This window comes from Schistocerca serialis, chromosome 4 (genome assembly GCF_023864345.2).
Source record: "Schistocerca serialis cubense isolate TAMUIC-IGC-003099 chromosome 4, iqSchSeri2.2, whole genome shotgun sequence".
Lineage (NCBI taxonomy): Eukaryota > Metazoa > Arthropoda > Insecta > Orthoptera > Acrididae > Schistocerca > Schistocerca serialis.
The window spans coordinates 649,530,928-649,558,198 of record NC_064641.1 but is presented as its reverse complement, the minus strand read 5'-3'; positions in this window follow the sequence as shown (position 1 = coordinate 649,558,198).

Genomic DNA, 27,271 nt, shown 5'->3' with positions numbered 1-27,271 from the left:
TTGGGAATAAAATGGTGTTAAATATTTTCCATTGCTTTGTTATTCTGAGAACTATTACGTTACAATATGCACAAAATGATCACCATTAACCTCAGCGAATGGAAGGTATCGATTTAACAAGGAGATCCGCGTTCGCTGGGAAATGCGTGATTTTCTACATTTGCGAGGCTGTAGCAAGAATTCTTGTAACCAATTCCACCTCCGAGTCAACATGATTAGGATACACCTCGGTTTTCGTGTAGCCCCAGAGATAGAAGTCTAATGGGGTGAGGTCCGGGGATCTTGCCAACCTATGTACAGGTCCTCCCCGGCCGCTCCATCGATTGCCAAAAGTACTTGTTATTATTGCTCAGACTGGCACTCCGAAGTGTGGTGGGGCCCCATCATGCTAAAACCACGTCCTCCTCCTGATATCTGGGGGTACCTCCTCCAATAACGTCGGCAGCTGACCTTCCAATAACAGTTTGTACACTGGACATCTGAGTCTAGCAGACAACATGTAAGGCCCACCTAAGGAGTCGCTCAGAATAAAGGTCCACATGTTTACTGATGACCTCTCATAAATGTAATACGTGAGTTATGATCTGAGCACACACATGAATTGTGACCATCGTAAAAACACACATCAAAAAAAGTTTTACATCACCCCGGTTCCCAGAACTCCTGAAGATAGACGTTAACTGTGGATATTGTCTCACAGACACAGTCTCTTTGACTGTTCAGAGATGTCACTAAACCCGCCCAAAAATATAAAAAACCATGCATTTCAGCAGCGCCTATTAGAAGGATGGGGTCTGACAGCAGATCAGTTCCAGTCATTCCACCAGGAAGGAGGTACACGGCTCGTGCTGTCTGTAGTTCAACCGTGCCTAAACGGTCAATACCGCGGTTCGATCGCGTCCGCATTGTTACTTTGTGCCAGGAAGTACTCTCAACAAGGGAAATGTCCAGGCGTCTCGGAGTGAAGCAAAGCGATGTTGTTCGAATATGGAGGAGCTACAGAGAGACAGGAACTGTCGATGACATGCCTTGCTCAGACGGCTCAAGGGCTACTACTGCAATGGACGACCGCTTCTTACGGATTATGGCTCGGAGGAACCCTGACAGAAACGCCACCATGTTGAATAATGCTCCTCGTGCAGCCACAGGACGTCGTGTTACCACTCAAACTGTACGCAGTAGGCTACATGATGCGCAACTTCGCTCCCGACGTCCATGGCGAGGTCCATCTTTGCAACCGTGACACCATGCAGCGCGGTACAGATGGGCCCAACAACATGCCGAATGGAGCGCTCAGGATTGGCATCACGTTCTCTTCACCGAAGATTGTCGCCAGACGATCGTCAGAGACGTGTTTGTAGGCAACCCGGTCAGGCTTAACGTCTTAAGGCACACTGTCCAGCGAGTGCGGCAAGTTGGAGGTTCCCTACTGTTTTGGGAGAGGGGGGGGGGGGGGGGGGGCACTATGTGGAGCCGACGTACACCGCTGGTTGTACAGGAAGGCGCCGTAACCGCTGTACGATACGTGAATGCCACCCTCCGACCGATAGAGCAACCATATCGGCAGCATATTGGCGAGGCATTCGTCTTCATGGACGACAGTCCGTGTCCTCATCGTGCACATCCTGTGAATGACTTCTTTTAAGATAACGACATTGCTCGACTAGAATGGCCAGCATATTCTCCAGACAGGAACCCTATCGAACATGTGTGGAATAGATTGAAAAGGGCTGTTCATGGACGACGTGACGCACCAACCACTCTGAGGGATCTATGCCGAATCGCCGTTGAGGCGTGGGACAATCTGGACTAACAGTGCCTTGATGAACTTGTGAATAGTATGCCACGACGATAACAGGTATGCATCAATGCAAGAGGACGTGCTTCTGGGTATTGGAGGTACCGGTGTGTACAGAAATCTGAACCACCACCTCTGAAGGTCTCGCTGTATGGTGGAACCTGCAATGTGTGGTTTTCATGAGCAATAAAAAGGGTGGAAATTATGTTTATGTTGATCTCTATTCTAATTTTCTGTACAGGTTCCTGAACTCACGGAACCAAGGTGATGCGAAACTTGTTTTGATGTGTCTAGCTTCCCGACTAAATCAAGCCTCATCTACAAACATTAATTCAAGAAAACGAGGGTGTTCATTAGCTTGTTACAGGAACCAGAGTACATACTCAAAACGGTCATTTGGTCTCAAAGCCTGTACTCTCATAGGGCGATAAGAATGAAGCAGCTGTTCGCGCAACACATCCCATACCAAACTATGGTGCATACCGAGCACAGCAGCAATTTCTCGTGTATGTGTCTGTGGATTGTTCTCAAAGTGTAACAGCACCGTCCATGGTCTGCCCGCATCATCCCTGCTTGCCATCAATGTGCGTGGATTGTAGTACATGTGCGATAATGTGGACATTTGCTGTGCATTCACTGGGCTCTTCGACAATTGTCTTCAGCCACACCATAAACACAAAGTGCATGTCTCGCAATTCTCTCCATATGTAGCGCTTCATGTCGACACTGCAACTGTCATGCAGAAACTAGAACTACCTACTGTTTACTGACTCAGTGTCGAAGATCATGACATTACAATATGCTAAGATATCTCAAACTAACGTTTGGTGTAACAACGTTAGATACAATGACTTTTGCCGGCCGGTGTGGCCTAGCGGTTCTAGACGCTTCAGCTACGATCGCAGGTTCGAATCCTGCCTCGGGCATGGATGTGTGTGATGTCCTTAGGTTAGTTAGGTTTGCCGGCCGGGGTGGCCGAGCGGTTCTAGGCGCTACAGTCTGGAACCGCGCGACCGCTCCGGTCGCAGGTTCGAATCCTGCCTCGGGCATGGATGTGTGTGATGTCCTTAGGTTAGTTAGGTTTAAGTAGTTCCGAGTTCTAGGGGACTGATGGCCTTAGAAGTTAAGTCCCATAGTGCTCAGAGCCATTTAGTTAGGTTGAAGTAGTTCTAAGTTCTAGGCGACTGATGACCTCAGAAGTTAAGTCGCTTAGTGCTCAGAGCCATTTGAACCATATATATAAGACCGTAAAGTGCATCAAATCAAATAAGAAATGTAGAGCTCATAATGTGGTGGCAAACGACATTCAGTTACGAACAAACTCCAAGACAGGCTATCAAAGCAGGACAATGGGCATGGCTTGAGTCTCAGATTAATGAAAGTTACAAACATAAAAAGTCACTCAAATGAAACTCTATGCAGACTACCTAATGTTAACAGCAGTGCTATCTACATTACTATCTGATTACACTACAATATCTATTGAACAACATTCTCAATATGCGGCTCTTCAAATCAAGCATATCTAAGCAAAGAAGTTAGCGAATCTTGTACACAAACAACAAAATGCAGTAGGAACCACGTGAATAAAACAGACAACAAAAATTTTAAATTATTTATGATGGAAGAAGACTTTAGAGGTATATCTTTTAATTATGTGGAAATGAGTTTTTAAATAAGTGTTTACAGTTAAACTTCAGTAAAAACTGGAAAGCAGTGCAATTAAAAATCTTATCACCCCCACTAAGGTACCCACTGTTATAGCAAAGTTATCTTCCGCTGAAGTCAAACAAATAACAAGGTAGCTGGAATAGTTAAGTATGAGGTAGACAAATCAAAGCAACTAAATAATATTTTGAGTGCTTGTGACAATAGGATTGAGAGATATCAACCAAAAATTAGATGACAACAATGCAATATGTTTAACAGCAGTAAATGAAATTTTCATTTAATAAGGAAGGAGGTGGAATATGAAACTAAAGTCTTGGAATTGTCTGATGAAAATAATTTTATAATGATAGTGAAAGACCTCACAGCAAAGGACAATTGACAGATTAAACGTAAGTTAAAAGAATGTGATTTTCTGTTCAGAGAGCATGAGGTAAAGCAATGCAAAATAATGAATCCTCATACTCCTAAGTTCAGGGCACAACCCAAACTATATAAAGAAAATATCCACTCATTAACTGCATAAATAGCCCAGCGTATGTTTAAGTAAAAAATTAGACAAGATTATCAGAGATATTTTTATCTGGGAAAAAATTACACAATCAAAAACTCAAGGACAATTCCCTCACAATTAGTGATCACTACTGTCACTCCCAATTGTAAATTTGTCTCATCTGATATTTCTTATGTGTATACTAACATCCTGATATCAGAGACAATTCAACTAATAAGGAGTAATTTCGTTAAGGCGAGGTTTACTATCTTTTGGGTCAAAAAATCTGTTTTTAAAAATTGCATTTTTGGATCGATAAAAGTGTTTATAATCCACCTCTGAAACGGTTTTGCCGAATACGGAACGGAAATATTTGTTATCCGCGGTTGAACAAAAAAATGCACCTGCCTATTATCGGCCTTTTTCACGCACCAGTTTTTTTTCTTTCGGAGGACGAGTTATTGTACCGGTGCTTGGGAGGAAACACACAGAATTCAAATGAAAGTTTGAACGCGTGTGTGTGGAAGTCAGCCCCCAAGCATTTGCAATCTGGTGCGAAGACTGTGGAGATTACGACTTTCCTGGCAGTGAACAGCTTCAACGAAGGGTATTCAGTAACTCTGAAGACCATGACTACGATGGACGTCACTCTGGGACTCTATTCGACGCAGTTCGACAAGCACTCGGACGACCACAGGATGCAAGAGGCCGTACGAGCGGCTCTGGAGCAGCGCAGGATGGCCCAGATCGAGCAGAACGCCCTCTATGAGGAAGAGGAAGGACTAGTTTATGGACCCGGGATAGCAGATTGAACGTAAGTTGCATAATATTGCATTTATATGTAGTCAAAACTTCTAACGCGTTTTTGTCGAAACGACTTTTTTATGGCGCGGTATGGTAACGTCAAATCTGCTGAACCGATTGGCATGATTCTTTGTTTCCGAAGAAGCTAACTAAATTATCTAGGAGTTGTACCATTTTTATTCCGATCCATCAACTATAAGTATTTTTACTTGGCCGACGAAGTCGAAAAATCGATGAAGAAGCCCTATCTTTTTAAATGGCCGCCATTTTGTTTCCTATGGTGCAAATAACTTAAGAGTGGTACAACTCCTAAAAAATCTTGTATACTTCGCTAACTTCAACTCAATTTTGATTTCAGACGAGCCGGCTGACCTGTGACATACCGCGCGTGGAGGTCTACATCTAAATTTTGTTTAGTTCCGACGGCACTTCCGTCTTTGTTCTCCGACATTTTCGGTCAAAGAAATTCCAGTTTGTAGAGGAAATATCAATAAATATTTTGACCAAATTTGACATTGATATCTGTAACACATCCCGAGAAAAAAATTCTCAAACAACATGCTTTTTTTGGGCCAAAGATTGAACCTCCCCTTAAATTTAACCAAATTTCCCACCCAGAAACCGCAGAGATTATTGACCTTTTACAACTCGTAACTTCCAGTAATTATTCTGTTAAAAGACCACAAATATTTAAAGGTGGCTACACTGAGCCACAGCGCCAGAGATCGCGCTAGAGAGTATTGTTCCGCCGCCTCCACTGGCAGTGATTATTGAGAAGTTGCGGTGGGCAGTGCTTGGGGAGAACTCGTAGTAGTCAATGCTTGTCGAGGACTCGTAGTAGGCAGTGCTTGCTGAGATGTCGTTGTGAAGAGTTCTTGTCGAGAGGTCGTAGTAGGGAGTGCTTGTGGAGATGTTTTATCCAGTTGTTTGATGGGATAGACAGCAGATGTTGTTCTAATGGAGATATTGTAATGATCAGAGTGCTTTTCGTCAATATATATCAAGGTAAAAAAAAAATCCTATTCTTTTTATTATTTCAATGTCTTAAATAATGCATCATTACAAGTTCAGTCAACAAAGCATCTGGCTTGTGTTCTTGTATTAGAGTGTAATTCTGGTTTTCTTGCGCCATTATAGTATTTCTATTTTCTTTAATTACTTCAGTATAAATGGTACTCAAAATTTCTTGTCTTATTGAAGAAGAACCGTGCCAGATGCGTACGTTGAATCACACTTCCACACACAGAACAGTTGTACTTGTGCTTTGTTGGGTTTGTAGGTTTTATAGTTGCTGGGGACTTAATTAATTGATTGTATTAACGGAAATTTTCATTTCATTCTTTGTTGTTGTTCTATGCAGTCAGATTGCGTACTAAAACTAGTCAGGGCCAACCGTTTACGAGACTACGTAATCGGACAGACAGCTACTAAATCAAAAAATTAAAAAGTATTTGCATAATAAATAACGAAGCCCCCATGCAATATATCCAAAAAGATTGTCTAGCTATGAGAAGGTGCCTGGCAGGCATACTAGCTGATATCTTTATCAATAGTCTAGAAGGAAAATTGTGTATCATTTCTGAACAAAGTACTAAAAAAATTACATAAAAGATACGTAGAAGACTATTTTTCTGTTTGAAGGTTCTGTGCAAGAAATTGATGATCTGCACAATTCTCTAACGATTTACATCATAATACATAATTTACAAAATAAGTTGAGACAACTACCTATATTTACACTTTAAAAGATGGAATAATGAGATTACTCTGGGGATTCATCTTAAGCCTACTACTACTGATCGCATTATAAATTTAGCATCATGTCATCCAGATACTCTTAAGAAAGCTTGTTTAAATTCCATGATTAGTAGACTGAGAACTTTACCATTAACACGAACTCAAATAAAGGGTGTAAACGGTGTAAGCTGCCAAAAAACTTTAATAGAACACAAATAACTGACTTAAAACGTTTCGTAACATATTTGTCCATTTCCTAGCGTTGCCCCAGAAAAACAAAAACAGGTCTAGGGACAATGTTTTTGGAAAAGCAGACACTGCGCAGTGAAAACTAATTAGACGTGACTTGTGGAAACGTTATGCGCAGTAGACTGGGAGAATTCATTAAACGGGGTCAAAACACTACGGGGTGGCTGCTCCATCTCTCTCCCAATACAGGTACACTTACGTAAGCAAACGGTTCGTGTTATTTACCGCTGTGCGTATTGACATCGCGAGCGTGTGTCGCAAACACATGGGCAACTTTGGCCTACGTGGTTGAGTCGCTATAATACGCCGATCATCGGCAGTCGTCGAGTTACCTGCGCAGACGTTATTGCAACTCTGTTAAACGTTAGGATCGAAGGGAGATTTACCATCACTGAACTATGGGATACTCATTTAATTTATGGCGAGGCAAAAGGTGTTGCGAGGGCAGCTGTACGAATTTACAGAGAACGTTTCCCATAATGAAGACTTCATTCGCACCTAAGTCCAGAACTTACCTTTATCTTTTTACCTTAATTCTGTATGCGAAACGTATTGCCTGTTCTGTTACGCTTTCGTTTTATTATTAAATAAATCGTGACAGACTAAAGCTTACGAAAACGTATTCATTTGCATAGATTGAGAGATAATGGTTCTTTACTCCCCGCGCAGAAGGCGGAGGCCCACAACGCAAAGAACGCACATTGAAAGGTAGGGAACAAATTCTGGACCGCACCCACGAAGAGCCTGTTCAGAGTACTAGAAGCATCGCCCGCCAGGTGGGTGTATCGCACACTGTCGCTCACCGCACTTTGAAAGAGGAGCGTCTGCGGCCTTACCACATTCAACGTGTACGAGAGTTTGAAGAGTAAGATTTTCCTTAGCGATGAGGATTCTCAGAATGGTGCGTAGTATGATTTTGTAAACAACATATTCGTCACAGATGAAGCGTGTTTCGCTCTCGACGGAGTAACAAATTTCCGTAAAATGCACGGGTGGAGTGCACACAGTCCGCTCTAAATAGCAGCAACGTGCTCTCAGCACCACTTTTCCGTAAATGTAAGGGCGGGTATAATCGGTGATTACATTATTGGTCCTTACGATTTACCTGCACGATTGACTGGTAACAATTACCGAATCTTTCTAGAGGAAACATTGCTGCCACCTTATTAGAAAATATTCCGTTAGCCATACATCATTACACGTGGTGCTCCACCCTACATTGGTCACCGAGGACGAAGGTTTTTGAATAGACTGTTTCCAGGGTGATGGATAGGACGTTTTGGTCCATGTCGATGGCCAGCACGCATTCCTGATTTAAATCAACTGGAGTTTTACTTTTGGAACCATATGAAGGTGCTTATTTATGCTCAGCAAGTGAATAATCTGGACGAACTAACGAAGAGGATTTTCGATGCTGCCAGTACCATAAAAGCAAATGTGCATGTGCGTGAACGGGAGCGACGAAACTGGGCTCGCCGTAATGAAGCATGCGACGAATCTAATGGTGGGCATTTTGAACACTTACTGTAGTATTGATGTAACAGGAAACAAAGTAATTTATGTTTCATTTTCGTTACGGTACTGTTGTAGAAAAGGAAAATAATCTGAATTTAGTTTTCGTCGTGGTATTGCTGTAGAAAGAGGAAACAGTTGATTGTAATGAATGGACAACAAAATACGTCGTAATTAGTTGATTTTGCGCCAAGAGAAACACATTTAATTTGATGTTAGCTTTTCACAATCTTCGTTACGGTGATCTTGTGAAAGAGAAAACATCTGGTTGTGCGTAATCCATTGCTTACGTAAAACGAATTACACTTTTTTGACAACCCAATGACTGTTTAAACCGCATGTTTCGGTAGTAACTAACTGCTACGCGACGTCGTTGCGCACGTCCAATGTTTACATTTTTCCCGTTCGTCTGTCGCCTTTCTCTGACTGTCGTATCGAAGTTGGTAATACACAAGCAAGGACGCGTGCCGCCAGTTGAGAATGTAAACAGAAATGCGACTACTATTACACCTACAAATATCTGTGTTTTAGGAATACAAGAATAAAGAACATGATACAAGGATATTTCATTAGACTTTTTTTATCAAGCACACCGAGCTGTACCGTCAGTATAATTTTGGCAGTTTATACCGTTTACACCCGTAGATAAAGAGGTATGCACCTTGGAAGAGGTTGCCATCAATAATTGCACCAACCTTCCCCCACCCCCCACCCCCGCAGTGACCAATATTCTGAATGCTAAAAAGTCATATGTCACAGCATGAAGTGCAGTTGACCACGTTAGCTAAGGAGGTCAGTAATAACACTAAATAATGCTTTGCATCTATAGCCCACATTGGCACAGTTTCCACCAAATTGCCTCAGTATTCAAAAATGCAAGGGTGCAAATATCATTTTAAACTGATAATAATTTAGGCAAGCAATTAAGACACTGTAAAAATGAAATTGTCCCATACACAAAATCTGGAGTACACAAGGTCAGTTGTGGTCCATGTAATAAATGCTATATAGGACAGATTGGCAGGACAGATACAAAGAGCATTGTAGGAAGACTGAAAGCAACACTTCCGAATTCAGTAAACATCTTAGGGATAGTGGCCATGACAACTTGAGTACTGAACAATCTATAGACGTAATACAGGTGTTTCCCAAGAGTAAAAATACGAATATCTTAGAGGATACAGAAATATATAATGTTTTGTCTAAGGCCGCTGATACAGTTCCGAATGATCAGCAAGGCCTTAGAAACAGGAGCTTCTCGCAAAATTTTACATTCGCTGTATGATCGCTAGCGTTTATGTAGAGAAATAGTTCATCTAACTTTGTCATTTTTCATTGACCATGTTATGGCATATAGGTTCAATTTATAGCTTACTACAGATACACCTTCTGTTTGTATTCTAGGTAGGTGGCAGTCATTTCTCTTGTTCTGCTACCCTTATCCTGTTTCCTTTGTTGCACTACTTTTTACCATATAATCGGTACAATAATATTCCATCTCCACCCTTCATGCATAGAATAGCTGTGTGGCTGTTTTGTACCACCTTTTCAGGTGTCCACAGCCAGTTAATTAAATGAGAAATGACGAGAAAAAAACTGGTAATGCGTAATCCTATACACTATCATGCTACAGGTCCAGGCATATTTTATATTCTACATAGAATCTTAATTCAAGTACATACATGTAGTTTTCTACGTTAATGTATTTGTTTAAACCTCCAGTAAATGAGTATCCTGGAAGCAATACATTGTACTTGGTAATACAAATATGACTTTTACTTTTTCTAACTAAATTATCGCTGATATCTTTATGGTAATGTCTTAAATTGAAGATATCAAGTTCACTTATCCGAAAAAGCTTGGAATTAGATAAAATTGAATCGTATAATGATGTTTTTTTACATCAGTAGCTTCTATGTCACATTTAGGTTTATTGTACTCACTAGAGATTTCTGTATGCTCCTAAATTCTATTGAATTGATTGCATTTGTCGTTCACTCATGTGTGCTTATTGAGTTCAATTCAAAATTATTTTTCATTAGATGGTTTTTCTTACTAAGGGTCTATTACCCTATGTTATCTAATCTGCAATGCTTTAATACATTTATGGGAGCATACTGTAGTTTATATGCATTTCCTATCTCATGCAGTATATTTCATGTGTACACTTGGCTGGTAGATTGTGATATATTTGTACAAATGTGTGTTACTTATTTTAATTTCTCCCTCTCATGAGCACTATGAATAAGATATTTCTTACCGAACTTGTAATTGTCTATGCTTTTTATGTTTTGTACTTTTTTATTTATGGTATTCTTGAAGTCAGAAGCTGTATTTTATTACACCATAGTGGCAAACATTTTATGTTCTTAGTTGTGTATTTTACTTCTATGTTACCACAGATTTTCTTACTCAGTTGTCTGTATGAGGTTTTATGGAACAATGTACTTTTCTGAAAGTTTCTGTAAGTGAGATTATGTGAGGAATGTATTTTTGTTTCATTTGACAATGCAAACAGAACTATTACTGTTTCTAAATTAAGTAATTGGTTACTTCTTTTTTGGCATTATTTTACATTGAATAACTACATGTCTCCAGCAGAGCATTTCTGATCCTATCCACAACAAAAGTGTGCAATAGTTTTTACTTAATAGGAACTATGTTAAGTTGAGGTTTACTGAACCTGCTGGATACTGGAGGTATCTGTAAATTCTCCAATTCTAGCAAATCTCTTTGCAGCGCTCGTGATTTGCACCTGTCATTAACAAGCTATGATGAAAGTGTTCACTGGTCTATATTTGTTATATTGAACCAACGTTATTTTTCACTAGGTGGGTTTTCTACAGTCCATTACCCAATGTAATATAATACTTTAAGACACTTCTATGAATATACTGTGGTTACTATATAGTTCCTATTTCTTGCAATGTATTTCACATGTGCACTAGGATGCTGAATTGTTGAGTCCTTTGTGCAAGTGCAGTTTAATTGTTATAAGTTTTCCCTTTCATAGGCTCAATGTACAATAAGTTTTCTTCAGTGCATATCACTTTTAATGTTTTCTGCATATTGGGCTGCATCATTCCTGTAAAATATAAAGCTGTATGTTAGTATACCACAGTAACAAATATTTCTAGGTACTTGCTACTGTGGTTTACCCCTGTGTTGCTGACTGATTTTCTAACTCAGTTAGGTGTATGTAAGATGTTCTGGCTAGATGTACTTTGTAAAAAGTTTCTGTAAAAGCTTTTATGTTGCAGTTGGTCAAACATGACCATTACTGTTTCTGCATTAAGTTATTGCTGACTTCTTTTTGGCAATGTAATTTGTAGTGTGTTATTACATTTCTGTAAGCATATTATGGGTACTGTATATTTTCCCATTATTGCATTGTATTTCATAGGCTCACTTGTAAGCTGCTGTGTGGCTGCAATCAAATATTATTCCTTGCCCTTTGTTTGCCCAACCTCGCTCCACCTATCCCCCACCATCCTCTCCCCTTTCAAATGCCCTTTCTGTAAACTTCATCATACATATCTGCCAATTCATCCCTTCTCCCATCCTCATTTTTTCTCATCTCCCTTCCCACCCCCCACCCCCCCAACCTACATTACTATATTAATCCAATCCTACAGACTTACTCTCCTTCCCCCACTCCCCCATTTCTTCAACTCCTTGTACCTATCATAATGACGATTATAGTTTCTTCCTGCAAGCTTTCAACTCCTCCTTAATCACTCTGTCTCTCATAATTTCTTGTCCTGTCCCATCCAGAGTCTTCTCCCACCCCCACCCCTGATCCCCAATCTGGCCTATTCAAAGTCAGCACTCAATAAAATATTCATTCATGCTTCTTATGCTGTTTCCCACTTCCAAGCCGCCCATATTACAACCGCCTCTACCATCTCTGCCTATGTGTAACTACTGCTAACACTAGATTTTCTACTTACCCATTCCACTAACTAACCTCTACATCTGGGCCACCATTCCCCTACAATCCCCACCAACTGCCTCACCCACCTACCCTTCCAATCACTCTCTTCATTTTCTTCCTTTTCAGAATCTTTATGACCTTCACACAATAATATCTACTATTTCTTCTCCCCCATTTCTACCACACCCCACCTTCCTGTCACCCTTGTTTTTTCACTCATATTGTTATATTTAGTACTTATTATATCAGTACTAGCACTTACTAGATCGCTAACCACGATTCATTTACTTCTGCACATCATTCTTCTGTTTTGCACACATATATTATTTTATTTATATATCATATTTAATACTTTTTATATTACTACAGTCATTTGCTATATTTAGTATATCGTTCATTGGCTTCTGTAGTTTATTCGTCTATTCCTTACAGACTTTGGTTTCTTGACGCTGCATAACGCACATTCACCTTCTGTTATTAACGATCTGGTGTATAGAAGTAAATGCAAAGAAGATAATTCACAATGCTGGTTCCAAAGATAATCACGTGCTGTCAGATGACACCTGATGAGTTACATCCTAAAGTCATATGTTAGTTTTGTTTACCTGCTTTGGAGTGCCTTAACAGATATGACGTAATAACAGTCTAACAAGTAAGTGAATATCTCGTAATTTTATGTCGGTGTGCATCAAAGTTTTTTATTTTCAATTTTTTACTATGTGTATTACTATTTATATGTTCCTGCTTTTAGCATTGTACTTTAGAATGGCATAAAAGTCGAAATCTAGATAATACAAAAGATAAATATAATAACACACAGTCAAAAGACGGTTTACTCTTTTAAATAGCGCATGACTGTTTACGAAATATTTGTTTTTGCTCTCCTGTATCACCCCTGTAGTGTGGGCACGGAGTTTTTGAAGACTCTGTGTACTGTTGGCCCTAAGTTACGATAAAAATCCTTTAATAACAGTAACAAGTGGATCACCAGCTACGAAAGTAGTTCAGGCGAAGAATAGGGATGAATAGTGCACATACTATCTACGAATGATAGTTGATGTCCCATTTATCCAGACTGTGTGACTGAAGAATAACTAGAATTCTAAGTGTGATTGTTACAAGTATGTTGAGAGCAGTGGCTAAGCTACAGTCGAGACCCCTGTTTACATCTCTCGTAAATCACTATACCCCCTACACTTCCTCCCCCCAAATATCTTCCCGACATTGAATAACAGCAGAAAATCAATAATTGCAAAGGTAAATTTCATCAAATACTACTGATGTAGCCGTAAGGACCAAATTAAATATAATGGTTGGTTGGACGTGAAAATGCTTATTATTTTAAATCAATGAACTAGTAATAAACGTATGCCCCCACTCTTGGCTAAAACAAAATTGGTTCACAGTAGCATAAATAATGACGTGTTTCGAATGAATTGCAGTCGTACAACAGAATCAATACACTGATGTAAAACTAAAGCTTAACCTGGTTAGTGGTCCTGTGCACTGCTTTATAGTGGCATTAAGTAGGACAAGTTAGAGTTCAACATTAGTACATTAATAATTTCACTATACGACATTTAAATATTTAAGCTTTCGATGAATATTAATGTGTTAATTACGTACGTCATACACCGACGATGTGTGCTAAACACTGTAAACGCATCGTACTTTACTTTTAATTAAACGGGGGACGGACGTTCCCCTTGGTACTATCCGATAGGAGTAGGCCATACAGCAGTATCGGGTTCCACCTGCTCCCTTCACTTATACTAATAACACAAACACGTTCTCGACAAGCACTCGTTAGTCACCTATACTAAGACCTGAAGACACAACACACACGAAAGTGAAAGGTGCTCAGTGGTTGTGAATACAGAATTTTCCGATTCAGCATGCTTGACCACCAATGGGTACCCCCAGAGAACGATACGATATGACATTTTCATTCATCTGTCCGGCACTATCAAAGATTTTCCCTTCACCTACAAATGCCACAGTATACTGTTGTTCATAAATCTTCTTTCAATTACTAAGCACAAAGTCAGAACGATTTGAAATTTGTTTGTCGTACAGCAGTGATACGTGTAGTTGGGCTTGTTTCGTGGTGGTCGTGCTTTGTTATCTCGTCATTCCTTTTCTCATGTGGAATTAAGAACTGCTGAGGTATTTTCTCTTTCGAAGTTGAAGGCAGCAAAATTTGAGTTAATGCTGTCTTTCCGCCTGCCGCCGTAGTCTCAATTGCAGTACACTCATGTGTGTCGATTAGCTGTGGAACATTACTACACTACAGCTAACTTGCGTTCACGTAGAACGCAGCATATTGTAACCTGTGGTACACAGGCGGGTTTCGTACTCGGAGGACGGAGGTTCGAACTCGCGTCCGGCCATCTGATTTAGGTTTTCCATGATTTCCGTAAATGCCGGGATGGTTCCTCTGAAATGACACGACCGACTTCCTTCCCCATCCTTTCCTAATTCGATGGGACCGATAACCTCGTTGTTTGTCCCCTCCCCAAAATCAACCAACCAATCCAGCGGGTCCTAAACACAATGCTGCTCTAGTATGACGGCTGCGGATGTTCCAAATTCCTGGCAACTACTGAGGATTACATATACCATTTAATGTGGTGGTTCATTGAAAGGCAACGGTTATTTCTTATTGAAAAATGATGAGCTTTGCTTAATCTTTCATAAAAAAATACGTCACTTGTGTGTACTCAAGACAATTTAGAGTGAACGCTTCATTGCAGGCTTTGTGATGCTGACCTTCAGATCCTTATGACTACAATTAATTTGATAATTTTCATCATTGCTGGTATTAGTTTTGGAGGCACACAAATAAGTCGTTGATGGTCATAGCATAAATGGCTGTTCCGTATGGTTTTATCTGCTATACTAGTACGAGGGACTGGAGTCTTTCTACTTTACTGTGCGCTCTTGGAGTGACTTGTGTCTCGAGTAATTGATGCTACTTTGGTAATTCATTACGTTCAGCTAGCCTGCTTGGGCCAGATGTATAAATTTAAGTTGGTTGGCCTTTTTTTTAATACAAATGTCATCCTCCTCCTAAACTTCTGCAGATGAAATTCCGGAATTTGAGACGAGTAGATCTTGGTAGTTTACTGTATCTCTAAATAGTGTTACACTGATTCAGTTCAGCATTCCATCGAAGCAAAAAAAGAAAGTTTAATCATTAGTAACTTAGCCGTCACTTACTAGTAAGTACCACTAACTAAACTACACTGGCGTGGCGCAATGCTTAACACTTAGTGTTGTGCTTTATCCTTGAGTGTAAGTACACGAATTTTTGAGAAAATTTTGAAGTAATATCTTCTTCGTGTGAGAGACATAGGACCTGTACTGCGGCGTGAGGCTCCTCTTGAATTTTTGTAACAATATTGAGCAGCAGTCATGGATATCATAAAACTTATTTACAGAGACCTGGCAAATCATGAATTACTGAAGAAGTGTCTGCATGGTCAGACTCAAAATCCAATGATCTTGAATGGACTCGCTTACCAAAAAATGTTTTTGTTGGAATGAAGACACTAAAGTGAGGGGTCAATGATACTGTTATTGCTTCTAATGATGGCAACATTAGTAGGGTGAAAGTGCTGCAGCATATAGGAATTAATCCTGGAGCAAACTGCATCAGAACTTGAACGGATGGACAAGGTTCGCATTGATAAAGCAGAGTATGCAGCACATTTGGCCACCCAGCAGTCCAGAAAGACGAAAAGAAGAAAGAACTTGGAAAAATATCAAGAGGGTGATATACAGTATTGCGCGGGGTGCTTCTGAGAGACTAAAAATAAAAAATTAAGCAAATATTAAGTGAGTTACGGTCTTTTGAAACTTTAGAAGCCGTTCCTGAAAATTTACATTTTCTGTTGCATTTTCCCCTAAGACTCAGAAACCACTCCCGCGTCCGGCCATCTTGATTTAGGTTTTCCGTGATTTCCCTAAATCGCTCCAGGCAAATGCCGGGATGGTTCCTTTCAAAGGGCACGGCCGACTTCCTTCACCGTCCTTCCCTAATCCGATGAGACCGATGACCTCGCTGTCTGGTCTCCTTCCCCAAAAACAAACCAAACAAACCAATCAGAAACCACTTTAAGTAGAGTATTGAAATTTTCAGGGAGTAATAACATACACATCAGGAGACTACTGAACTAAAAGAAGAACATAATGTTATGTATAATTAAAATTATTTAGGCTAACGTACAAAAAAGTAAACAACTTTTTAACCATGTAATTAAACAATTGTATTTCCGAAAGCATTGGCCGAAATGCAATTATTGTAGTTCAGTAGACTAAGAACATACAGTTTAATGTCCTGTAAAAGTTTCATGTCAGTGGCTACAGTGGTTCCTGAAATACAGGGAAGCGAAAGCACTAAATTTAACATCGTCGGGATAGAGCGTTCCAACTCTCCTTAAGTCGCAAGACGGACGAAAGTTTCGTATAGTGATCATAACAGAAGATTCAAGAAGACTGTGAAGAAAAATAATAGGGCCCTTTTTCACACAGCTCGCATCGTCGAGCCTGGTTTTGTGAGAACGAGGATGAACTGTCGCTGCAGAGCCGAATGTCTCACTCGCGAATCCTATCGGTGCACGAAGGGACCTCCATAAGCAGACAATCGCGGGCGAGCTGCGATTGCAATATCACTCCTCAGTAAAACAAATACCTGCAAAAGGAAAACGTGGTGCCAAATCCATAAAACCTGGAATATGGAGAAATGGAAGAAAGTCGTTTGATCGAATAAGTTCTGTTTCACACTGTTTCCAGCTTCTGGCTGAGCTTGCTTGCTACGCCATCTCAAGTTTATGTTGCAGACAGCATGCTGCCAAGAATGAAACGTGATGGGGTTCGGTAATAATTTGGGCAACCGTATCGTGGTGTGCCATAGTTACACTGCAAGGTCGCATTTTTCATAAGGATTATGTAACCATTTAGGCTTATCAAATCCATCACATGGCACAAAGTTTGTTCCCAATGGTGATACCGTCTTCTAAGACGATAGGGCCCATGTTGACACAGCTCGCATCCTCGAGCCTGGTTTGTGAGCACGAGGATAAACTGACGCATCTCCCCTGGCCACCAGGCACCAGTTCTCGATTTGGCAATCTTTGTGGTATACTTTGGAGAGAAGAGTGAGTGATCGCTCTCCAGCATCTTTACCTGAACTTGTATTTTGCAGGATCATGGTTTAATATTCCCTTAAAAACCATACAGGACCTGTGTTTATCTATTCCGAGACGACTGGAGGCTGTTTTGAATGCCAATGGGTCTCCTACAGCATATTAGATATGATAACGAGTTTTTTTGTGTGTGTTCCCATATTGTGTCCAACTACTGTACTCTCCTTTCTGTTCACATTCGCCAGTATAAAGTGCTGTGCTCTGTTATTTTCTTCGAGTCATTCGCGCATCTGTGAAGATATTCCATATATTTGTGTCTTTATTTGTCAATTAACAATGTGGTATAGTGTCTAAAACCGTTGGGGAATGCAGGAAGACTAAATCGGTTCGCCTCCATCCACCACTCCAATTTTACTTCATTACATTTGTGAACTAGTCTATGATTGTGTTTCTGCACCATCTTTTATTTCGAGAACCGCCGAGAGCTAACTCACAATTTCGATAAACTGATCATACTCAGGTGTTCCAAATTATTTACAACGTCCTGTATGGTTACTTTCTTTCTGTGGCATCAAATAAAATAAGCATCATCCTGAGACACTGCCGTCAATAATCAACCGAAGGATGACACCTGTTTGTAACAGCACTATTTTTTGTCATTTTTACGCTATCCTAACGACTGCGTTGATACCACTTGCAACTTCTAGATCTTACAGTAGTATTTGCATCAAATTTCCTTATTTATTTGTTGGACATATTCCCCTACATGTGGCATCATAGAAGTTAACCTTAACACATGTCCTATCAACCTCTTCCTTCTTGTCAACGTTCCACACATGTTCCTTTCCTAGGAGATTCAGCAGAGAACCTCTTTGTTTTTTTTATCAGTCCACTTGATTTTCAATATTCTTTTCTAGTACCCCATCTCAAACGCTTTGAGCCTCTTCTTTTTCGGGTTTTACAGTCCATGGTTCACTTCCAAAGACTGCAAAGCTTCAGACGTATGAGTATAGTATCAGATTAGATTAGATTCAGTTTTCGTTCTAGAGACCCAAAAAATGAGTTGATACACGTGGGTGTGGAACATGTCAGAAAATATAGTATAAAAACATAAAACATTTGAATATAATACTTACTACTCTGATAATTTGTCAGGAGATTGTCGAAATAGGTGTATACAGTGCGGTAAACTGGAACAGCTAATATTTACATAATTAACACGCTGTCAGAATGAATCACAAAAATTTCTTCCTCAACTTAAGGTCTGTGTTTAATACTAGTAGATTTCTTTTGGCACAGAAATGGCTCTCGTGGTCTGTCTTAGTCTGTTTTTTATGTCCCCCTTGCACCGTCCATCATGGGTTATTTTGGTACATAGGTAGCAGAATTCCATGGTCCAAAATTTCTGCTGCTTCTTAATACCTTTTTCTTTTTTCACTTTACGTTCAGTTCATATCCAGTACCCATTAGATCGTTCATTCCGTTCAACAGATCTCGTAAGTGTTCTACAACTTCACTGAGGATAACAATGTTATCAGCTAATCATATTGCTACTATCCTTGCACCATTTTACATTCTCTAACACTTTCTAGGTCAAGAAATCCCATGAACATGTCCTGATTTTTCTCAAGTATTGCTTAGATTATTAAGCGCAATGCAGAACTGTCTCTCCGGCGTCTTTACTTTTCCTAAAGCCAAAGTGAACGTTATCTAACAGGTCTTTCTTTTCCGTTCTTCTTGCCTGCAACATCCATGCACGAGATGTTAAGTTGATTCTGCAATAGTTCTCACTCTCCCGCCCCTGCTGTTTTCTGGATTATGTAGCTTGTATTTTTCCGAAACTGTGGTGGTACGCCTCCAAACTCATAGATACTAAAAACTACCTTAAATAGTCGTTTGGTTATCATACCCCGCAATGACTTTATAAATTTCCAAGGAATCTTATTTGATCGTAAGTCTTCCAAAGCTCTGTTGAACTCTCTAACACTGGAACTCTTATTACGTCGTCGCCGGCCGCGGTGGTCTAGCGGTTCTAGGCGCTCAGTCCGGAACCGCGCGACTGCTACGGTCGCAGGTTCGAATCCTGCCTCGGGCATGGATGTGTGTGATGTCCTTAGGTTAGTTAGGTTTAAGTAGTTCTAAGTTCTAGGGGACTGATGACCACAGATGTTAAGTCCCATAGTGCTCAGAGCCATTTTAACCATTTTGAATTACGTCGTCCTTATCGACTACCGTATCTTTTATTACGTCATCAGTTCCCCCACACCACTTCTTCTCCAATGGACACCTTCGTTTTACTCCTCCACTTATCCGCTCTCTCCTCTCCGTTTAACTGTGAAACCCCTCTTGCATTCGTAATGTTAATACCTTACTTTTAATTTTGCTTTATTTTTATTACTGCCTATGGAGTTTACATTGCTTTACCTCTGTTGATGTTCACCTTCAACCCTGTTTCAAGACACTATCCGTTCCCTTCAAATGACACAATAGACAAACAGTTAAAATACGAAAAAACACGACTTCTCACAATTCACAAACAAATGGCACAACGCGACTTCCTTAAGTCGCCCGCCACGAGACGGAAAAATTGATGTGCACGTGGAGCTGAACGAGTTTTGTGACGTCAGTTCCAGTTATTTCTCATTGAAGAAGCAGTGCCGCACGTGAAACACGAAACAATTTCTGTGATATTTCGGCAACGTGCAACGAAATATTTGGCCACTAAGAGGCAAGAGCTCCCCCTATATCACAAGCAGAACTTGGGAAACGTCGTATTGGATTTCGTCGCTTTCGATTGAATCACTTAGTTTGTCGGTCCTATGGATACATGCCGTTTCAAAGAGTGAGGATCTTTCGGAAAGACGTCGTTAACGTTACAACTTGTAATCAAATGAGGGGAAATGTCACACTGTTGGTTAAAAAAATCGTGTTTAGTTAGGTTGAAATGGCTCTGAGCACTATGGGACTCAACATCTGAGGTCATAAGTCCCCTAGAACTTAGAACTACTTAAACCTAACTAACCTAAGGACATCACACAGCACCCAGTCATCACGAGGCAGAGAAAATCCCTGACCCCGCCGGGAATCGAACCCGGGAACCCGGGCGTGGGAAGCGAGAACGCTACCGCACGACCACGAGCTGTGGACGTAGATGCCAGTGGCAGAGGAGATGGGAGGGGGAGAAAAGAAGGTAGGAGGGTAGGGGAAGCCCGGGGGGAGGAGGGAGGGTGGGAAGGGAGGAAGGAGAGAAGGGAGAGACGGTGCCCTTGGGAAAAAACACAGGGTGTGGAAGGGGAGGATCAAAGTTGGTAGAAGGGGTAGATAGAGGGGATGAGGGCATCATCAGGGAGGGGTAGTTGGTGGAAGCCACCTTGGGCGAGGGTATGGAGAGTGGAGAGATGGAGAGAAGGTGGGACATGGGAATACAGGTGCGGCAGTGGACGGGGGTGGGAGAGGATGGGAGAGACAAGCAGGGGAGGGGGATCAAGTTTACAGGAGGTGTAGCAGATCCGTATCCGTTCGAGGAAAAGGAGGAGGTGCGGGAACGGAATGAGATCATACAGGATCCACGTGGGGGAGGGGAGACACATGTGATAGGTGAGGTGGAGTGCATGGCGTTCTAGGATTTGAAGGGATTTGTAAAAGGTAGGAGGGGCGGAGATCCAGGCAGGGTGGGCGTAGCAGAGAATAAGGTGGATGAGGGATTTATAGGTGTGGAGGATGGTGGAGGGGTCCAGACCTCACGAGCGGCCAGAAAGGAGCTTGAGGAGACGGAGTCAGGAGTGTGCCTTGGCTTGGATTGTCCGGAGATAGGGGGTCCAGGAGAGGCGACGGTCAAGGGTGTCGCCAAGGTACTTGCAGGTGGGGGTGAGGGCGATAGGACGGCCATAAATGGTGATATAGAAGTCGAGGAGACGGAAGGAAGGGATGGTTTTGCCTACAATGATCTCCTGGACTACAAGATGGTAAGTGCGGCCTTATATGCTCCACCACAGCGGTACTGCACATGCGGGTCATGGATGCTAGTCGGCGGCAAATAAATACGCTTACACATGCGCCGCCTGTGGCGAAGGCGTACAGACATTCTATTCCCTTATCGATGTATGATCGCCGGCGGTGACACCATGATGACTTCTCTGCAGTTTAATTACCCCAAGAGCCGGATTCCATGCTTTGTCCAAATTAAAACCATTATCTCTAGTTATTAAATTATTAGCTAATCTAATATCTATAGCTTCCTTAAAGATAGATTCCCAAAAGGAAGAGATGGATGTTAAAATCTTCACATCACTGTAATTCATGGAATGCCCTGTATCAATACAATGTTTGGCCACAGCTGACTTGTCTGGCTGTACTAAGCGTGTGTATCTTCCATGCTCCACACATCTCTCACGATCGGTGCTTGTTGTTTGACCTATGTACGACTTCTCACAATTTCCGAAAGGAATCTGATACACACCCGCTTTACGGAGTTGTAAATCGTCCTTCACAGAGCTGCAATCTTCGTGGAGGGGGGGGGGGGGGGAGGGGGCGGAAGATCACCTTAACACAGTTTTTCTCGAGAATACGGCCTATCTTCAAGGAAAGAGCACCTACATATTGGGCAAAAACGCACTAGATCTGAAGGAATTACTATCTTCTTCCCCATCACATACCCGCATTCTAGGTTTTGCATTGAATGCTCTACGAATTTGTTGCGGAGAAAATCCATTCGATTTAAAAATGCTCTTGAGGTATGTGAGCTCTTCTTGCAAATTGTCTTTATCGGATATACAGTGCTCCCTATGCACTAAGGTCTTACAGACACCTATGGTCTGTGAAGGGTGATGGCAGCTACTAGCATGAAGATATAGATTTGTGTGTGTTGGTTTCCGATAGACGGCATGTCCTAAAGGACATCCAAAAAGGGGAGGCAGCCGTCTTTTTATATTTCCATAGTAAATTTGAAGCTAGTATGGATGGAATTCAAATGCTCAAGAAATCGATGTAATTGATCCATCCCCCGCGGCCATACCACAAATGTGTCGTCCACGTACCTCCAGAAGAAGTCCAGTGCCTTGTCCTCGAAGTCTTCCATGAATATATTAGGAACCAGAGGGGAGAGGGGAGTTATAGAGATTAGACTAGCTAAAATTTATTAAATAGAGATAATGGTTTTAATTTGGACGAAGCATGGAATCCGGCTCTTGGGGTAATTAAACTGCAGAGAAGTCATCATGGTGTCACCGCCGCCGACCATACATCGATAAGCGAATCGAATGTCTCTACGCCTTCGCCGCAGGCGGCGCATGTGTAAGTGTATTTCTCTGCCGCCGACCAGCATCTGTGACCCGTATGCGCAGTACCGCCGCGGTGGAGCATATAAGGCCGCGCTTGTAATCTTGTCGTCAGTCTTGTGACTCACTCTGAGGATGGCCGGACGATACGCGGCCGAAATATCAGTGGAGGAAATTTTATTTGAGCGGCTGCATGCCCGAAATTTAATGGACTAACATATGTACGATTAAAGCTTTCAGGAAGCGGTAAGACGCAAAGTATAGTCGTAGTGCCTTCAAGGTTGGTCTAACGTAAAGAGCACAGGCGCAGAATTTTAAGACAGCAAGTTATGTTTTGCTGGTTCGCGTCTCACTGAGTCCAAACATTTTTCACGTGTCTTCACGGTTTCTAATAGATTCTGATACTTTCTCATTGCTTTAACAGAACTACATTATACAATACTCGATGTTGCGTATAAATACGCTCTCCTTGAACTGGGGACCTAGAAACGACGGAGAGGGTTCGTCCCACCGTAGCCCTCAGTGGCTGACAACCCCACAAGAGGCCACAGCAATTCACCCACCCAATCGTCGCTCCACACCGAACCCAGGTTTACTGTAAGGTTCGGACTCCAGTGGAAACCGCCCCCCTCCGGGAACTTCTCAAACCAAATACCGGACGAGAGTAACCCAGTAACCCCAAATGTTTGCGTGATAGAGTAATTATGGTGTAAGCTTACGTGGAGCCAGTGTTTGCGCAGCAATCGCCGACATAGTTTAACTGAGGCGGAATAAGGGGAAGCAACCCGTATTCGCGGAAGCAGATGGAAAACCGCCTTGGAAACATCTACAGGCTGGCCGGCACATCGGACCTCGACACTAATCCGCCGGGTGGACTTGTTCGACTGACTTTACCTACAAGGCAGCCTGCATTACTTGCAGTATGATATTTTGCACTTCCTTCCTTCAAGCTTTGTATTTCACGTGTTCTAAAGATTCTGCTATTGAATGGGAACAGTGATCAAGTAAGAATGACATAAGAGTTTTATTAAAAGTGAGAATGATGTAATAATCTTTATCTTATGAGGTCAACTATTGTAAATTTGTATGGCACTATTTGTAATGGAACTTTTGTAAGCTAATGTCCTTATTGACAGGATATGGTACTTTTCTTTCTGCCTTATAAAATGTCCACGGATATTGAAGTTTTTATATATGTATACTACAGGAATAACAACATGACTTGTATGGACATGGAAAGAAATTCGCTTTTTAATAGCGCCAACGTAATTTTAAGCCAGTCAGTTTCGAAAATGGTGTGATTTACGAGCCAGATGCAACCGAAAACTGCCGCTGGAACGCGCTGAGATCGTTTACACTGTCTTGACGCTCATGTCGGGTAGACCGCTCGCCTGGTGCAGGTCTTTCGATTTGACGCCACTTCGGCGACTTGCGCGTCGGTGGGGATGAAATGATGATGATCAGGACAACACAACACCCAGTCCCTGAGAGGATAAAATTACCGACCCAGCCGGGAATCAAACCCGGGCCCGTAGGATTGACAGTCTGTCGCGCTGACCACTTTTTTTTTTAATCTCATTTTGTTCGTTTTTGTTCGTTGAATCTGATCGTGGCGGATGTCCTCAGACACCCTTTTAATTTCGTTGTTGATCTATTAACTCAGTTTTTTTTTATTACAGAGGGCAGCTAACCCTCTGACCGAACACGCTGAGCTACCGTGCCGGCTACCACTCAGCTACCGGGGGCGGACTTGACGCTCATGTACCGTATGCACAAGTCGCATCGTTTCTAAGCATTCAGCAGCACGTGGAACTCGGCAGGCTCAATGTTAACGTTCGGAAGGACGGTCCGTGTGCCGATGGCTTTAGGTTAACTCTGGCCGCAGGAGCAGCATCCGGGCAGAAAGTTAAATACAATAAATATACCAAATCGTGAAAGCAGCGAACCCAGCACTTCGGGATCAACGCCAGGAAAGAGATAGTGCAACAGCCTGTGGAAAAAGTTTTATCGGCGAGAGCTCTCGCTTTGCCTTCCGGATCGCAGCGATTCACTGCATCACGTGCGCTCCACAGCACGGGAGGAGGGAGTCGTAGAGAACGTGACACGCATCGAGCCCCGTGCGCCTGCAGCCAACTGGAAGGCGAACTCAGCTGAGCTGAGGTGAGGTGAGGGCGTGCTGGAACAGATAAGCGCGCTCCATTGTTTACGTCGCGTCGCGGTGACAGGGGAGAACTAGGAGGGACGGAGGCGGAGGGGGGGGGGGTTAGGGAGGGGGAGAATGCCTCATCGAACCGCCTCCACCTCCCCCGACTGACTAGCGTCGCTGCGTGGGAGGAGACCCCAAGCGGCCCGCCCCTGAATTATTACCCAGAGCTTCCCAGAAACAGACACCACCCAGACGACCTGCGCTAATGGGGACCGGCTGCGTGACTTCAAACGGTTGCCTGAGCGAGAAGTGCAATTCACGGCTAATCGAAAGGCGTTGTGGCGATACTGTAGGTCACCCTTTAACTGGCTGGGTAAATCATTTATAGTTCGAAGAACGGCAACGACATTCCAAGTCCAATAGAATCACGCTTATTAAAAAACCACCAACCTTTCAGATGATGATCTCTTTACTGTTGTTATGTTTGTTATTTCCGTTGTAGTCTTCAGTCCGAAGATTGGTTTCATCTTCCGTGCTAGGCTATCCTGTGTAAGATCTTCAACTCAGTGTAACTAGCGCCATCGAAATCAATTTTGAGCTGCTTACTGTATTCAATCATTGGTCTACCCCCCCCCCCCCCCCCCCAATTACACACACACACACACACACACACACACACACACAGACAAGCGCGCGCGCGCGCACACACACACTCACGCACTCATCATTTCATTACCAAACTGCAATTCATTGATGTCTCAGGCTGTCTTCTGTCAACTGATCCCTCCTTTTGATCAAATTTTGCGATAAATTTCTTTTCTCCCCAATTCGAACCGGCACCACCTCATCTGTGATTCGATCTACCCATCTAATCTCCTGCTATCTTCTACAGCGCTGCATCCAAAAACTTCTATTCTCTTCTTGTCCGAATTGCCTGTTGTCAAAGTTTCACTTCCATACCAGCCTACACTCCAAATACCCCCAGTAAAGACTTCAACACTTTTGTTTCTATCGTCAGTCTACATTTTATATCTTCGCTACTTCGACCACCATCAGTTATGTCGCTGCCCAAATAGCAAACCTAATCTAATCTAATTTCCTCACCACCGCCTGATTTACTTCGAACATATTTCATTACCATTGATTATTTTTATTGATGTTCATCTTGTAGCCCACTTTCAAGCCACTATACATTCCATTCAAGTGCTCTTCCCAGTCCTTTGCTGTGACAGATTTGCTATTCCGTCGGCAAACCTAAAAATTTTTGTTTCTTATCTCTTAAGTGTAATTCTATTGCCAAATTTATCCTAGGCTTTCTTCACAGCTTGCTCAACGTACAGACTGAACAACATTTCTTATAGGCTGCAACGTTGTCGCACAGGATAAAGCGTACAAGCTCTTATCCTGTAATCGTGGCCATTGCGTGAACCATTATGTTGGTGATAGTAAGATCGGCCTGCAGTCTGTCACAAATGCCGATTCGCTAAGCTTTCTCAGTTCTGCTTCCCGCGAAGAATGTCTTCTTCTCTCCAATGTCTCCAATTTGAATTCACGCAGCATTCACCCAAGGACAGCTCACGACCCTTCTTCACAGCTTAACTTCAGCCAGTACCCCACATCCTATCTTCCAAACTTCACAGAAGTTCTCCTGCGAACCTTTCAGGACAGTCATTCATGGAAGAACGGATATTGCGCAGACGTGGCCTAGCCTCAGCCTTGGGTATGTTCCAGAATGACATTTTCACTTTGCAGTGGGGTGTGCACTGATATGACACTTCCTGGTAAAATAAAACTGTGTGCCAGGACGAGAATCGAACTCGGGACCTTTTCCTGTCGCGGCTAAGTGGAGACGAGATACTGGTGGAAGTATAGCAGTGAGGACGGGTCGTGAGCGGTACTTTGATAGCTTAGTGCCTTAGTCGGTAGAACACAAGTCCGTGAAAGACTAGGGTCTCGAGTTCGAGTCTCAGTGCAGCCCACAGTTTTAACCTGTCAGGAAGTTTCATATCAGCACACACTCCATTGCACACTAAAAATTTAATTCCAGTAAGTCTGCGAATTTCCTCGATGTCTTCATATCATCCGACATGACGAGGATCCCTAGCACTCTAGCACCACTCAAGAATGGATCCCACATGTTCCCTCTACGCAGTCTCCTTTATAGAGGAGATACACTTTCGTGGAGTTCTCCTAATACCCTCAAATCGTCCATTCGCATTTCTTACAACCGGCCTTACGTGCTTGTTCATTTCGTGTCGTTTTGCGTCGCTACGCCTAGATATTTAACCGACGTGAGTGTGTCAGACATCATACCACTAGCACTGTATTCGAACATTACAGGATTATTTTTGCTGTTCATCTGCAAAAAAATGGTTCAAATGGCTCTGAGCACTAAGGGACTTAACATCTGTGCTCATCAGTCCCCAAGAACTTAGAACTACTTAAACCTAACTAACCTAAAGACATCACACACATCCATGCCCGAGGCAGGATTCGAACCTGCGACC